Raw genomic sequence first — 17494 nt, forward strand, 5'->3', positions numbered from 1 at the left:
GGAGGATTGCTTTGATGGTTTGAGGGGAGGTAAGTGAAATGTAGGCAGCATGGTCAGTAGTGCATTTTCATTGTCTATACCTGAAATAACTAGGGGCCTGTTTTAGATCTCGGGGGATGTTTTACTCTGTCACAATGGTGATGGATATCTCATTCACCAAAACATAAATCCGGTTGTATCCAATGGGATTTATATTTTGGCGGACGGGATATCTGTCACCTTTGTGACTGAGTAACCCCTTCATCGAGATCTAAATCAGGCCCTAGGTCTTTAATGCCCATTTTAGGTTGTGTTTTGGTAGGAATGTCTTGATGCTAAGAAAAAGTTTTAGATTAACTCATCTCTTTTTTTTAACATATATTTGAAGGTGGAGTAGATTATCTGCTTTGAAGTCAATGGATTTATCTAAGGTGATCATTTTTGGTTTGATGCCCAGGTTCTTGAGTTTAGTAGGCCACTTGACTGGAGGTTCCTTTCATTTAACAATTTAGCATTATTTTCATGTTTGTTATCTGCTGGACTTGGCCCTTCTGGCAGGTTCACCCCTGAACTTTTTGCCTTAAGCTCTGACATATTGGTAGTGATTTGTGGCCTCTGCGCACTTTAGCACTGTGGCCCAGTATAAAGTGCGTGCGCTCTCAGAGTGCATGTGGTGAGATAGGCCTTCCCTCCCATAGGAATGCATGGGGGATATGTGTGTCCATGGTAGTTCCTGATGTGAGAGGAGTGCAGGGTCAAGTTTCGTAGGCGCGAACTCGTAAGAATAAATGCTGTGCAATGATGTGCGCTGATTTATTATAACTATAGGAGAAGGGCCACTACTAGAAGTTGTCATGTCTGTGTGCTGTATGATGTGAATTGCCTGTCTGGCTTGCGATTGACAGGAGCTGAGAGGGCTGGGGAATTCCAGGAGCCAGGGTGAGTCTGCCCGGTGGTGAATGGAGAGATCTGCATGTAGATGGGAGAGAGGAGTTGCACCTGGTACCTGAATAGGGCTGGGCCTTCCCTTCACAATGCTGGCTCCACCCCCTGTGGTGCGTCTGATGTCCCTGGCCTGTCCTGTGAATAGAAGAGAGGAGCTGAGCAAAACAAAGTGCTCAAGCGCTCCTGAACCAGTTGTATCTGGTTCTCCCCTTGCCCTACAGTTGTAAAACAAAGGATTTGCTGATATAAATAGAAGGGCTGTAACCCGATAAAAATGTTCTTGTTTTTGACTTGAAACTTCCAGGGGCGTGCTGCTGCTGGGGCCCAGGAGAAGGCTTGCCTCCCTGGGCCCTGCCCTGCCCAGCCCCTGGATACCTTGAAGACTTCTGGGACCCTTTTGGCTTTATTTTCTTTGCCCCAGGACTCCTGCAACCTTTTGGCACCCTGGGAGCGCTGTGCTCTGTGTCCTCTAATTTCCCCAGGAAGAGGAGCTGGGGCTGCGCAGCGCCGCGCTGCTTCCAGGGAGAGAGAGAGAATCCCCAGCTGAGGGATTCCCCTGTGATGCCGGCCTTGCGGGTGCCCACCCCGCTTATTTTTATTCAATTACGGGTGCCCACCCCGCTTCGTATTTGGCCTTATGAGGGAGCCTACCCCTCCTTACCGAGCTAAAAATCTCCGCCGCGGCCCGAGTCGCGGACCGGGCGGAAGTCAGGCAACGATGTGCCTGGCGGCGGGCGGAACTTCCGGTTTTGAGAGGGAAGTCCCGTGCACGCCGCTGCCGCCACCTGAGAAAGCTGCCCCAAAGGAAATGCGAGGGCGCCTGCCGGTGCGGGGCTCCCATTGCTGAGGGAGAGCCCCGCGGGAGCCAACCAGTGGAGACGAAAGGCGGAGGGGGCTCGAGGCACAGTGCGGGAGAGAAGTGCTGCCGCCACTGACACAGGAGTCCTCTCTTGTCTCCCCCAGCCAATGAGTTCTACAAAGGGAGTCCGGGTGGGGAGAGGCAGGGTCTGAGCGGTCCCGCCAGGAGAGCGGGCCGCTCCAACGTGGGTCACAGTTGTGTCAAGCCCCATGTGGCTCCAACGGAGGGCACCTTTGTTAAGGAGCCAGTGCGCTCCCATGAGGCGGGAGCATGGTTGTTTTCAGGAGCCCCGTGTGGCTCCAACAGGGGCATATCTTACAGAGCCTTGGTGGCTCCAATGAGGGCATGATTGTTGAGAGAGCCCCAGCTGACCAGCGCACATTTGTTTTCCCCTCCACAACTCTTGGGGGCATGTGCTGGTTTGCGCATGATTTATTTACAGAGCCCCGTGTGGCTCCAATGCTTGGCATATTTGTTCTAAAGGCACAGTGGTGCCAGGCCTTACCTGAGTCACAGCTGCCCAGCAAGTAGTGGGCAGCTGCACCGTTTAGGCGCTCAGTTCTTTTGGAGTCTTGCGAAGTTAGGAGTGAGATGCACTCCTTTGCCCCACACTCTCCCAGCTGCCCAGCAAGTAGTGGGCAGCTGCTACAATTAGGTTTGCGCAGTGGCGCACCCTTGACTTTCGCTGCATAGGCTGCGCGCCCTGATTTTTGGGACTATTAGGTTATTAGGGCGCCAGGCCCTAATGTGATTTTGGTGCTAGGAAATGTAATTCACGTAGTATGTTTTACGCACCCTATGTTATACCTCTAAATGTGGTCTTTTATGATTATGAGGTTGTTTTGTATATCATGGTTTATGCTAGTGAGATTATGTTCCACTGTGTGATTCATGCCCCTAATGTAGTTATACTTAGGAGGTTAGGGTCTAATGTGTTTAGACTTGTGAGAGAATTGTATAATGTGGTTATACTGATGAGGTTGGCGTACAATGCGTTTGGCGCCTAATGTGATACTGTGCATAAGGTAGTTTATGTTACAGGCTGATGCTAAGTGCAGTGATTACCAGTAGTACTGGTTGTGTTCTATGTTTATGCTAAATTCTACATTTACTAAGTTCACTTTGTGACGGTACTGACAGTGATCCAGTGGGCCCTGTCAGGTGTAAATAATCCCTTGTAAATATGACCTAGTGCCAGGTGGCACGATGTATAATATGTGTTCACTATTCTAATGTGTTATGATAATACAAAGGCTATTTTTATATATAACCTGGTGTGGAGTTTCCTTTGTGGTGGGCCCGGGATGTTGTTGCTGTGTGCGTGCGCAAATGCTTTACACATTGCCTCCGGGATAAGCCTGACTGCTCGTGCCAAGCTACCAAGGGGGTGAGCAGGGGTTATCTTTGGCGTGTAACTTCCTTGCCCTGACTAGAGTGGTGGTTTCTGCCTGGCTTTGGCGCAAGCCTTAGCCAACCAGAAATCCCATTTCTAACATAATCCAATTATGAATATCTATAAGGGAGAGAATGAGGGTATTTGAGCCTATTAGACTGTTCCATTTTGTTATTTAGTTGGGTTCAAGCAAAATGTTAAAAAGAGTTACCCTGTTTTGTTGCCTTGTGGTTCATAATCAAACTTGATGGGGTAGTTGTGTTCTGGCCTACCAAGTCTTCTATCAGGTTCCACGACTGTGCATTTCAACAACAGTCTGAACCACATTGGTCGGGAGGATAAAGCCGTAAACAACTTTTTCTCCAGCCTATCCTAGACTCCCAGTAACTCGCTTCATCTCTCAACAGACTTAGACCTTTTCTGAATGCTCTTAGTGCCCAAAGCCCCAGCCCATCTGGGTGCACGCAAGAATCCTACACCCTTTCCAATAAATTGTCCACTCAGGCTAAATAAAACAAGCATTAGTAACTGCATTAGGTTTCATCTATGTGATTAAAAATAAGCTTTCATTTTTTAAGTTGTAGCTTGCTGAGTAGTTGTACAATGTGAATTACAGATAGCCTGTTTTGTGGTATAACTTGTTTATGTACACAAACGCAAAATATATTGTGCTGTTACTAGTGGTGTTATAAAGTAGGAAGATTAGGTAAATGGTGGAGGGCAAAGATAAAAAAAAGTACCTGATAAGTAGCCTTGAAAGTGGTGCAGCTGTGGGGAGAATAGGTAAAGGGTATCTGAAAAGCCATACAAGTACAGCATAAGCGTTGTTCTTGAAAATCCAAAACAACAAGATCATGAAAACTAGATGAAAAGGTGTTGTTTATATACTGTCCATTGATAAGAAAAACAAATGAAAATTAACTTTAACATTTTCAAATGAGCATTCGAGCAGTTGTGCAATATAAGTGAAAGAAACACTCTGAAAGTGAGTTTATTGTTTTATTGAGATGTGCAAGATTTTTTTATTACAGGTTTCTCTTACAATATATTTTGCACTGCACTTTTTTTATTATTGAGAAAAAACTCAAACATTAACATAAACTCTGAAACAAAAATGAGCATATAGTAAATATTTGCACTTGCATTGTCATGGTTTACATTTTTTCTTTATTTAACCAGTAAACTGTGATATTTTCAATTATTGATCTATATACTTTGACGTTTGTATGTTGTAACAAATACTGTATTTATTTTCAAGTCATTTGTTATCATCATAATCCTCATATATAACTTTATTTCGATCACAAAGATCTTAAAAAGTACACATCACAAGAGCAAAATACAGAGTATAAAAAAGACAATTTCATTTTTATGTTGTAAAAGACATACGAGCCATAAAATAGTTTAAAAGCAGGAAGAATAAAAACAGGTCGAAAATTCAGTACTTCATACAATACATTTGGAACACTTAATCCATAATGCATACCGATATCTGGCGAAGCCATAAACTATTACACTGCACGTGTCAGTGCTCAATATTTTCAGCACCTCAAGGTAATGGCCAGGGCCAACCATTCTAAATAACAGAATTTTTTCCTCAGGGATGTATTGTGTGGGCAGAAAAAAAGTAAGTGCACAATGGATTCTGGACAGGCTTTGCAGGAGGGACAAAGATCATCATTAAAAGCATTACAGCGCCACTTAGTACAAAACAATTTTGTGGGTAAGGTCTTGTAGCGGAACTTTAAGAATAGTTTACGTGCCAGAGGGGGAACAATTTCATCGGTGGTATCCTCAAGGCGGGGACGAATTTAAAATTAAGGAATTCATGAGTCAAACTACCCTCAGGTTTTTCCAGGTCCTTTTCGAGTGAAGATTCTCAGAAAATAGCTTTAAGCCTAGCCCAAGGAATTAGGGCAGACTTTCCGGATTTGACCAGAATGCCTCCATCCGAAGCCTCCTCAATAAATCTCTCAAAAAGCTCAACCAAGGGATCGAGGTTACCTGGGGGAGTTTCAGAAGGCCAGTTAGAGCCTCACAATAAGATGCAAGCTCTTCCACGGACCACAGCCTGTACCAAAACATAAGTAATTTGTAATTCAGCTTGTGGGCCAGCTGTCTCTGGGCAAGATCCAAGTAGAGGGAGTTCTTCGATACTAGACAGACAGTTTGTATTGCCTGTGTCTCAACGGTCTGCTCCATGAAGGGCACCCCCTAGAACCTTGATGTTGTAGATTTCCAAAGCTGGTGCAACTTGCCTGGACAAGGTTTTTCTGTGAATTTTACTAATGTGAGTAGTCTGTTGAATAAGTAACAATTTAACTTTCTCTATGTGGGCGGCCTAGTGTATTGATGTAGTCAAACGGATACCTAAATAATCAAAGACATCAACTTGCTCCAATTTACTACCACCAAGAAGCACGGGTCTTTTGGAAGGTTTGGCCGTTCCTCTAGTGAAGATCATATATTTAGTTTTGGCCTCATTTAGCACCTAGCCCCACTCATCACAGAACCTTGTGAAGCAATTTAAGAGTTATTGTAGACCCTGTGGGGATTTAGAAATTAGGGGGGTATTATCGGCAAAAAGAAGGGCAGGTGCTCTTCTTATGCCGATGTTAGGGGTATCACACACATCTCTATCTAAAAAGTCAACCACCCCATTAATAAAAAGAGTACAAAGTGTGGCAGCTAACACACATCTCTGTCTCACTCATTGGACTGGGAAGGTTTCCATAACTTGATTGTTCTCCCCCACCTGACCTGTGCTGTGTTAAATGAGTGTAATCTAATTAAAACATCTAAAAAGTTTCCCAGCAAACCCATCTCTTTTAAAATTCTCCAAAGGCTAGCTCGGGGGACTAGGTTGAACTCAGACCGTAGATCAACAAAGGCCACATAAAGCTTCCCTCCCTTAACAGCAGTTTCCTTCCAATAAATACAGAGGAGGCAAAAAGCCTGATCTAGAGTACTAATTTTTGCATGGAAGTCCACTTGATAATCACTCCGAATTCAGTACTCTAAGATCCAATCCTGGATCCTACCTAAAATCTGTTTACAAAAACCTTTCTTTACAGGGCTCCAAAAATTCTCTCGACCGCTCGCATTTGCGAGTCAGATTAATTCAGGACGAGCTTTTTTTAGATCCTACTCGCCCTTACTGGCGAGTAGGAATACAAACTGACACTTGACCTCTGCCTCTGAAAACAGGGGAGACGTGACAAGATAGCAAGATTTAAAGGCATCTTTATTGCTCACAAAGTAAATGAGCAATAAAAATGCTTTTAAATCTTGTTAACATGTCATATTTGCTCAGCTTTCAGATTAGATGTGAAGTGCATTTCAGTTGGGTCGAGGAGAGTTTGTAGGTTACTAGACCTGCAGGTCTATTGCATTTTCTATGATTTTTCGAGCCCTGCTTTAGGGAATCTATAAGGCTTATGGGCCTGTAGCTGGCCGGTTTGGCTCTGTCCCCCTTCTTTTAGATGGGGACTATTTCTGCTATATTCCATGAAGGGGGAAGAGCAGCACCAGCTGTAATAGAGTTAGTAAGCACATTTATATAAGAGTCCCAAAGAGTTATGTCCTCTCTGTACAGATCATTAGGAATTCTATCAGGGCTGGGGGCATGGGCTGGGACACACAAGCAAATTGCTGCTTACCTTTCCTCTGTGGAAAAAAACAGAGCATCACCCACTCCACCGAGGACCTCCCCCCACCTGACACTAACTTCATCTGATTCATAAAGCGAGCCATAGTGCGCCACCCACTCCTCAGGCTGAACTGTAAATTCCAGGACCAACTTGTTACCCATGAGCCAGTATGCTGCTTTGCTACAGAAAGTCTTGGAGTCTTTGGCTGTTAACACCCTCTGTAGGGTGGACAACAAGGAACCCTCCCAGTTCTTCTCGGCTGTCTCCATTACCTGCCTATACTTGGCTCTACATACCGCTACCTCCAGGTGTGCTTTCAGTTTTACTGCCCGTACAAGCGCCCCCTTCACATTCCTGCATTTCTGATTGTACCAAGCAACCTGCGAATCAACCCTCAGATGTGTGCAATTTCCCACATCCTTTTGGACTTTACGCAGTTGACTTAGCATGTCCCTAATCTCATTGCATAGTGACTCGTGGTGGGGTCCCAGAATCTTCACAACATGGTTAGTAGGATGTTTGGCTAACTCCTCTAATTCCAGACGAACTTTGCCTTTTACTGCATCAAGGGCTCCCGGATGTTCCTCCACCCAGTCCCATTTATTTGATCTCTGATTATTCGAAATAGAATGGACACCCAGGTCAGGACTACCCCTGATGTTAGACTCTCAAGTGCCCTGATTGATAACGGTGAGGTCAATGGCATTATGGTCGCTGTCAGTTCTTTTGACCACTCCCATTTGTGGCTCTCAGATCATGCTGCAAAGTAAGAGCCAACACCTGGCTTCCTCTCTTTGTCCACCTGACTGTAGGGAGATCTAACTGTGGAATATGCCACTCATGGTCCCACTCCTCAGTCAAATGTGGTGGGGTGAGAGCAAGGGGTTCAAAGGTGCAGTTAAAATCACCCGCCACTAATACAGGAACATTATTTGAGAATTGGGACAGGGCATGATCTACGATGCGGATCATGTTGGTTTCCTCTGAACCCTGCACCACACTGTTATATACATTTAAAATCCTGATTTTCCAACAATTGTAAAGAATCAGCTCAAATGCTAATATATCCTGCGATTCAACGTGGAGGAGCTTGACCTTGGACCCCAGTACAGTTTTGATCCAGACTGCTAAACCTCCTGAGGGTCTACCCATCTCTTTCCTAGTGGTATTAACACCAAAGGCAGAAAACCCACTTCTTTGTGGAGTGTACAAAATCCAAGTTTCCTGAAATAAAATCACAACATGGGAGTCCACAAAGGAGCACCATTCTGGGTCAGCTAATAGCTTAGAAATCCCTGCCATATTCCAAACAACAACCTTATGGAGAGATCGGCGGAATCCCCCCTCCTGCAATACCAGGAAAGATGGAAGCCCTGGCCCTGCTTGTATCCACAGTGGTTGACTCGCAATGGGCCTCAAGAATGGATGCCAGTCCTAGAGAGGGTGGGGCTTCTTGTAGGAGCGGGTTTGGTGATGATCCTAAAGACCCTAATTTTCTGTCTGGTGGCATTCTAGGGCTAAGTCATCTTTGACCTCTCCACTCACCCATATTTCATGTGAAGAGTTCTACTAAGTCTGGTCTTACTGGGGGTCTATTTCTGATGGAAATGAGGGAATTCACAGGGGAAATCGTGTGAGAATCAATCAACAGTAGTCCAGTGACCATATCCTTATCAAAGAAACTGTCAACGATCGTATCCCATGCAAATGTCTGAAAGCAATTATCGTAACTGTCACGTGCTTTACACTTGTTATCCTGCTAATGTTGGTTTAAAGAGCGCTGATTTCGGGCCATGCCCGCGCTATATAAAATTCCACATAAATAAATAACATTTCTCATATGTTAACTTTAAACAAAAGCTGAAAATCCTGCTGTTGTACCAACATTTCTAACTATGAAAGTAATGTCTTTTTCTCAGGCAATTTTTCTGAATAGATAATATATTTGCTATTGCTTTATAATCCACGATATGATACTTTATTATTGGCTGGACATCTCATATTTTACTGTTTTATCGCACTTGCTCCCCCCTTCCACGCCGGCCACCTCTCCATAGAGTAGCGCATCTCATCGGCTCATTATCATGGCATAAGATAAAGGGCGGCAGAATCGCCTCCTCTGAAGAGTCTGCAGCGGCAATGCATGGAGCCGGAGAAGCCTAGAGTCATTGAAGCTAAAAGCAAAATGTTCTGCAATAAAACTTTGCACACTAAAATCGCCTGGCTGAAGGTTGTCTTGTGGAGAAATCCCTCGATAAAGTGCTTGAAAAGGAGTTGTGTGGTTTGCAAAAGATCACAGAGAATAAAAATGCCTAGAATGCTGGGTACCTGTTCAGATCAAATTTCGACCTTATATTCAACATTTGGTGCAAATCTCAATACAGTTGTATGCCGAGCTTTTTACCTTTTATTTGAATCTCTGCATATTTGAGGTACATTTTGTTTTGTGTTTGTGTGAGCCTTGAAGCTATGCTTGCTCTGGAGTTCTTGTAATGGGGACAGTTGAGCGCCTCTTGGCGCTTAACTGTGGGGTGGTAACATTTGACTACACAGTGAAAATGACCTACCTTGCAGACGTGGTTCATAAATACACAATACATTTATTTACAGATGATGCGTCGTCCAGAGCCTCTGATGGATAAAATGTGGAGTCGGAAATATCCGGATTCAGTCCGAACTGAAAGTTTCACGATCTACTGAGTTCACCAGGCTATTGCACCCAGCTGTGGAATGAAAACAGAGCTTCATGGCTGAGTACGAAATCTTGGTTCCAGATCCTCTTGATGAATCTGGAATGACCTTTGACCTCAGATGGATTATACTTGCTTGGACTCTAGTAATAACACATGATAATTCCAAAGAGTAACGCAAACAAGTCACCACTTATCTCTCCGTCGTAAAGAGTAGGTTTCAGCTGTAAGAGCAGTATGGTGTGTGCACTGTGTTGGGGTGCAAAGTGGAGGTGCAAGCATCAAAAAGCTAGAGCTGTAACTTTGTCCTCCCTAGGAAGAAAGTCAAAAGGCTCCACTATTAGCCTGCACTGGTCCCTTCCAGGACTTTGCCCACCCACCTTCTTCAGTGCAGTGACCCAGGTCAGTGTTGGTGGACATTTTTAACATCAAATGCAAATGTGGTGCAGATAAGCCTGACAATGCTTTAATCCATGGTGGCACAACACCCACGATAATGTGCTCCATGACTAACCACTTATAAGGTCCCAAAGGCGAGACCTATTGGCTATGCCAATGCTTGTTTTGTAAGGTGCCTATTTGTAGATTTTGAACTCCTGCTCTGCCGTCGCCTAGGGAAACCTATAAATGTGTTAAAACTAGACACCGAGGAGAATCCAGGATGGTGTGAGCTGTGTGGCTTTCACCAGGTTCTCTTACCCAGGATCCCTTGCAAATGTCAAACTTTGTAAAAAAAAAACGAAAAACACATTTTCCTCACATTTCTGAGATGGAAAGTTCTGGAATCTGCGTGGATCCACAATATTTCACCCACCCTACATCCCCCAAAGTCTTCCAATCAAAATGATACCTCACTTGTGTGGGTAGGCCTAGTGTCCGTGACAGGAAATGGAGCAAAATGCAAAAATACCCTTTTTTTGCAAAGTACCTACCTGTAGATTTTGAACCCTAGCTCTTCCAGCACCTAGGGAAACCTAGCAAACCTATACATTTTTGAAAACTAGACACCCATGGGAATGCAGGATGGGGTGACTTGTGTGGCTCCCACTAGGCTCTCCTACCCAGAATCCCTTGCAAACCTCAAACTTTGTAAAAAAAAAAAAAATGTCCTCATATTTCTGTGATGGAAAGTTCTGGAATCTGTGTGTATCCACACAATTCCCCCCACCTTGCATTCCCCAAAGTCAGAGAAACCTAGTGAGAGACACACAACACAAGTCACCCCATCCTGGATTCCCCTGGGTGTCCCTTAAGTCAGAAAGACTGTGGTAATGTTTTGGGGTAGGGGCATTGGCATGCCCATTCTAGGGCAGCCCCCACCCCTATGTATATAAAAAAAATCCCTGGTGCCTTGTGGGCTTTCTGCCCCCCAGAGGGCAGATCAGGAGCTACTGCCCCATCTGCCTCCTGGGGGGGGGGGCAGAAAGACTGTGGCATTTATTTTGGGGGGTGGAGGCATTGGCATGCCCATTCTGGGCAGCCCCACCATTAACTTTGGAGAAAAAAAGTCCCTGGTGCCTAGTGGGATTTCTGCCCTCCGGGGGGGCAGATAAGGGGCTATTGCCCCATTTGCCACCTGGGGGGGGCAGAAAGACTGTAGCATTTTTGTTTTGGGTGGGGGATTGACAGGCCCATTTTGGGCAGCCCCTACCCCCACGTATGTATAAAAAAAATCCCTGGGTCCTAGTGGGCTTTCTGCCCCCAGGGGGCATATCAGGGGCTATTGCCCACATCTGCCTCATGGGGGCAGAAAGTCTTCTGCCTTCTTTGGGGGGGTAGGGTGGGGGCATTGGCATGTCCATTCTGGGCATCCCCCACACCTGTCCTATAAAAGAAATCCCTGTTGTTGCCCCCCAGGGGGTCAGAAAGGCTGTCTGGCAGAATTTAATGGGGGGAGCAAAGGCCCTTGCCCAAGCAGCCACTCCCCCCTCCCTGGTGGCTAGTGGGAGGATCCCTGCTTGGGGATTGCCAGCCTCGGGCAATCCCTAGAGGAGGGTACCATTGGAAAAGGGGAGATTCTCCCCTTTCCAACGATACCTCTCCCAAGTGTTTTGATGCTCGGGGGGCTGAGATAGCCCCACGAGCACCAAAACATTGAAACTCAAACTAAGTTTCAGTTTAGTTTTCAATGTAATGACGACAGCGCGACATGAGCACGATCATCATTACATTGAAAATTAGCGAAGGGCCTTGGGAGGTTGTGAAAGCTCTTCGCCACCTCCCGAGGCCCCCCCAAAAAAAGGAAATCCCTCTGCTGTTTGCAACAGAGGGATATAGTGCTCATGGCGGAATGGTTCCGTAATGAGCACAGTAGCACTGGTGCTCATGACGGAACCATTCCGTCATGAGCACCGGAGGGGTTAACGTATTAATGTGGCCAGGTCAGGGTGGGGCCTCTCAATTTCAATTGTCACAGGTTCATCTGGAAAACCATTACCATTAGTACTCATTTTGGTGGTTTCAGGCAGATGAAAAGGAGTAGACCCAAGCCACTGCTTGTACTATACTGGGAATTTATTTAAGTATTTAATGAGGTTCTGGGTATAGTGTGTCAAGCCTCTCAGCTTATGGTGGCAGATTACTTTCAGACGGTATCACAGAAATGTGAAACAAAAAAATAGGTTGTAAAAGCAAGAGCTTAAGTCTTCAGAATGATATCAGAACCTTTGTAATGCGGGTTTGAGAAGTTAAGCTACACAAGTTGAGTACAGATTAGAGATGTCATTTAGAGTCCCTTTAAAAAGTAGTCACTGAATATGTCTGATATGTCTTGCTATTGCATTCCAGAGCTTTAGCACATTTTCATGATATGATTGTTTCAGGATAGAAGACTTTCTGTATCTCTGAGTTTTCAGCTTGAGCAGTGTGATATTCAAAGTTCTATTTCTGCACAAAACTGAAGTTTTTGAGTCAGACTTTCATGTTTCTACATGAAACTCTCCTTATTGGTGATGCATGCTACCTTAAATATATGGGATAGTCCATGGAAAACAACCCACTCATGAAAGAAGTGGTGTGATGCACAGAGATCTCTTTGTGTTGTCAACTAGATATGCTACGAAAGGGAGGACTGCTTTGGTGGTTTGAGGGGAGGTAAGTGAAATGTAGGCAGCATGGTCAGTAGTGCATTTTCATTGTCTATACCTGAAATAACTAGGGGCCTGTTTTAGATCTCGGGGGATGTTTTACTCTGTCACAATGGTGATGGATATCTCATTCACCAAAACATAAATCCGGTTGTATCCAATGGGATTTATATTTTGGCGGACGGGATATCTGTCACCTTTGTGACTGAGTAACCCCTTCATCGAGATCTAAATCAGGCCCTAGGTCTTTAATGCCCATTTTAGGTTGTGTTTTGGTAGGAATGTCTTGATGCTAAGAAAAAGTTTTAGATTAACTCATCTCATCTTTTTAACATATATTTGAAGGTGGAGTAGATTATCTGCTTTAAAGTCAATGGATTTATCTAAGGTGATCATTTTTGGTTTGATGCCCAGGTTCTTGAGTTTAGTAGGCCACTTGACTGGAGGTTCCTTTCATTTAACAATTTAGCATTATTTTCATGTTTGTTATCTGCTGGACTTGGCCCTTCTGGCAGGTTCACCCCTGAACTTTTTGCTTTAAGCTCTGACATATTGGTAGTGATTTGTGGCCTCTGCGCACTTTAGCACTGTGGCCCAGTATAAAGTGCGTGCGCTCTCAGAGTGCATGTGGTGAGATAGGCCTTCCCTCCCATAGGAATGCATGGGGGATATGTGTGTCCATGGTAGTTCCTGATGTGAGAGGAGTGCAGGGTCAAGTTTCATAGGTGCAAACTCGTAAGAATAAATGCTGTGCAATGATGTGCGCTGATTTATTATAACTATAGGAGAAGGGCCACTACTAGAAGTTGTCATGTCTGTGTGCTGTATGATGTGAATTGCCTGTCTGGCTTGCGATTGACAGGAGCTGAGAGGGCTGGGGAATTCCAGGAGCCAGGGTGAGTCTGCCCGGTGGTGAATGGAGAGATCTGCATGTAGATGGGAGGGAGGAGTTGCACCTGGTACCTGAATAGGGCTGGGCCTTCCCTTCACAATGCTGGCTCCACCCCCTGTGGTGCGTCTGATGTCCCTGGCCTGTCCTGTGAATAGAAGAGAGGAGCTGAGCAAAACAAAGTGCTCAAGCGCTCCTGAACCAGTTGTATCTGGTTCTCCCCTTGCCCTACAGTTGTAAAACAAAGGATTTGCTGATATAAATAGAAGGGCTGTAACCCGATAAAAATGTTCTTGTTTTTGACTTGAAACTTCCAGGGGCATGCTGCTGCTGGGGCCCAGGAGAAGGCTTGCCTCCCTGGGCCCTGCCCAGCCCCTGGATACCTTGAAGACTTCTGGGACCCTTTTGGCTTTATTTTCTTTGCCCCAGGACTCCTGCAACCTTTTGGCACCCTGGGAGCGCTGTGCTCTGTGTCCTCTAATTTCCCCAGGAAGAGGAGCTGGGGCTGCCAACGCCGCGCTGCTTCCAGGGAGAGAGAGAGAATCCCCAGCTGAGGGATTCCCCTGTGATGCCGGCCTTGCGGGTGCCCACCCCGCTTATTTTTATTCAATTACGGGTGCCCACCCCGCTTCGTATTTGGCCTTATGAGGGAGCCTACCCCACCTTACCGAGCTAAAAATCTCCGCCGCGGCCCGAGTCGCGGACCGGGCGGAAGTCAGGCAACGATGTGCCTGGCGGCGGGCGGAACTTCCGGTTTTGAGAGGGAAGTCCCGTGCACGCCGCTGCCGCCACCTGAGAAAGCTGCCCCAAAGGAAATGCGAGGGCGCCTGCCGGTGCGGGGCTCCCATTGCTGAGGGAGAGCCCCGCGGGAGCCAACCAGTGGAGACGAAAGGCGGAGGGGGCTCGAGGCACAGTGCGGGAGAGAAGTGCTGCCGCCACTGACACAGGAGTCCTCTCTTGTCTCCCCCAGCCAATGAGTTCTACAAAGGGAGTCCGGGTGGGGAGAGGCAGGGTCTGAGCGGTCCCGCCAGGAGAGCGGGCCGCTCCAACGTGGGTCACTGTTGTGTCAAGCCCCATGTGGCTCCAACGGAGGGCACCTTTGTTAAGGAGCCAGTGCGCTCCCATGAGGCGGGAGCATGGTTGTTTTCAGGAGCCCCGTGTGGCTCCAACAGGGGCATATCTTACAGAGCCTTGGTGGCTCCAATGAGGGCATGATTGTTGAGAGAGCCCCAGCTGACCAGCGCACATTTGTTTTCCCCTCCACAACTCTTGGGGGCATGTGCTGGTTTGCGCATGATTTATTTACAGAGCCCCGTGTGGCTCCAATGCTTGGCATATTTGTTCTAAAGGCACAGTGGTGCCAGGCCTTACCTGAGTCACAGCTGCCCAGCAAGTAGTGGGCAGCTGCACCGTTTAGGCGCACAGTTCTTTTGGGGTCTTGCGAAGTAAGGAGTGAGATGCACTCCTTTGCCCCACACTCTCCCAGCTGCCCAGCAAGTAGTGGGCAGCTGCTACAATTAGGTTTGCGCAGTGGCGCACCCTTGACTTTCGCTGCATAGGCAGCGCGCCCTGATTTTTGGGACTATTAGGTTATTAGGGCGCCTGGCCCTAATGTGATTTTGGTGCTAGGAAATGTAATTCACGTAGTATGTTTTACGCACCCTGTGTTATACCTCTAAATGTGGTCTTTTATGATTATGAGGTTGTTTTGTATATCATGGTTTATGCTAGTGAGATTATGTTCCACTGTGTGATTCATGCCCCTAATGTAGTTATACTTAGGAGGTTAGGGTCTAATGTGTTTAGACTTGTGAGAGAATTGTATAATGTGGTTATACTGATGAGGTTGGCGTACAATGCGTTTGGCGCCTAATGTGATACTGTGCATAAGGTAGTTTATGTTACAGGCTGATGCTAAGTGCAGTGATTACCAGTAGTACTGGTTGTGTTCTATGTTTATGCTAAATTCTACATTTACTAAGTTCACTTTGTGACGGTACTGACAGTGATCCAGTGGGCCCTGTCAGGTGTAAATAATCCCTTGTAAATATGACCTAGTGCCAGGTGGCACGATGTATAATATGTGTTCACTATTCTAATGTGTTATGATAATACAAAGGCTATTTTTATATATAACCTGGTGTGGAGTTTCCTTTGTGGTGGGCCCGGGATGTTGTTGCTGTGTGCGTGCGCAAATGCTTTACACATTGCCTCCGGGATAAGCCTGACTGCTCGTGCCAAGCTACCAAGGGGGTGAGCAGGGGTTATCTTTGGCGTGTAACTTCCTTGCCCTGACTAGAGTGGTGGTTTCTGCCTGGCTTTGGCGCAAGCCTTAGCCAACCAGAAATCCCATTTCTAACATAATCCAATTATGAATATCTATAAGGGAGAGAATGAGGGTATTTGAGCCTATTAGACTGTTCCATTTTATTATTTAGTTGGGTTCAAGCAAAATGTTAAAAAGAGTTGCCCTGTTTTGTTGCCTTGTGGTTCATAATCAAACTTGATGGGGTAGTTGTGTTCTGGCCTACCAAGTCTTCTATCAGGTTCCACGACTGTGCATTTCAACAACAGTCTGAACCACATTGGTCGGGAGGATAAAGCCGTAAACAACTTTTTCTCCAGCCTATCCTAGACTCCCAGTAACTCGCTTCATCTCTCAACAGACTTAGACCTTTTCTGAATGCTCTTAGTGCCCAAAGCCCCAGCCCATCTGGGTGCACGCAAGAATCCTACACCCTTTCCAATAAATTGTCCACTCAGGCTAAATAAAACAAGCATTAGTAACTGCATTAGGTTTCATCTATGTGATTAAAAATAAGCTTTCATTTTTTAAGTTGTAGCTTGCTGAGTAGTTGTACAATGTGAATTACAGATAGCCTGTTTTGTGGTATAACTTGTTTATGTACACAAACGCAAAATATATTGTGCTGTTACTAGTGGTGTTATAAAGTAGGAAGATTAGGTAAATGGTGGAGGGCAAAGATAAAAAAAAGTACCTGATAAGTAGCCTTGAAAGTGGTGCAGCTGTGGGGAGAATAGGTAAAGGGTATCTGAAAAGCCATACAAGTACAGCATAAGCGTTGTTCTTGAAAATCCAAAACAACAAGATCATGAAAACTAGATGAAAAGGTGTTGTTTATATACTGTCCATTGATAAGAAAAACAAATGAAAATTAACTTTAACATTTTCAAATGAGCATTCGAGCAGTTGTGCAATATAAGTGAAAGAAACACTCTGAAAGTGAGTTTATTGTTTTATTGAGATGTGCAAGATTTTTTTATTACAGGTTTCTCTTACAATATATTTTGCACTGCACTTTTTTTATTATTGAGAAAAAACTCAAACATTAACATAAACTCTGAAACAAAAATGAGCATATAGTAAATATTTGCACTTGCATTGTCATGGTTTACATTTTTTCTTTATTTAACCAGTAAACTGTGATATTTTCAATTATTGATCTATATACTTTGACGTTTGTATGTTGTAACAAATACTGTATTTATTTTCAAGTCATTTGTTATCATCATAATCCTCATATATAACTTTATTTCGATCACAAAGATCTTAAAAAGTACACATCACAAGAGCAAAATACAGAGTATAAAAAAGACAATTTCATTTTTATGTTGTAAAAGACATACGAGCCATAAAATAGTTTAAAAGCAGGAAGAATAAAAACAGGTCCAAAATTCAGTACTTCATACAATACATTTGGAACACTTAATCCATAATGCATACCGATATCTGGCGAAGCCATAAACTATTACACTGCACGTGTCAGTGCTCAATATTTTCAGCACCTCAAGGTAATGGCCAGGACCAACCATTCTAAATAACAGAATTTTTTCCTCAGGGATGTATTGTGTGGGCAGAAAAAAAGTAAGTGCACAATGGATTCTGGACAGGCTTTGCAGGAGGGACAAAGATCATCATTAAAAGCATTACAGCGCCACTTAGTACAAAACAATTTTGTGGGTAAGGTCTTGTAGCGGAACT

The sequence above is a fragment of the Triturus cristatus genome, chromosome 5_1 (assembly GCF_964204655.1).
Source record: "Triturus cristatus chromosome 5_1, aTriCri1.1, whole genome shotgun sequence".
Lineage (NCBI taxonomy): Eukaryota > Metazoa > Chordata > Amphibia > Caudata > Salamandridae > Triturus > Triturus cristatus.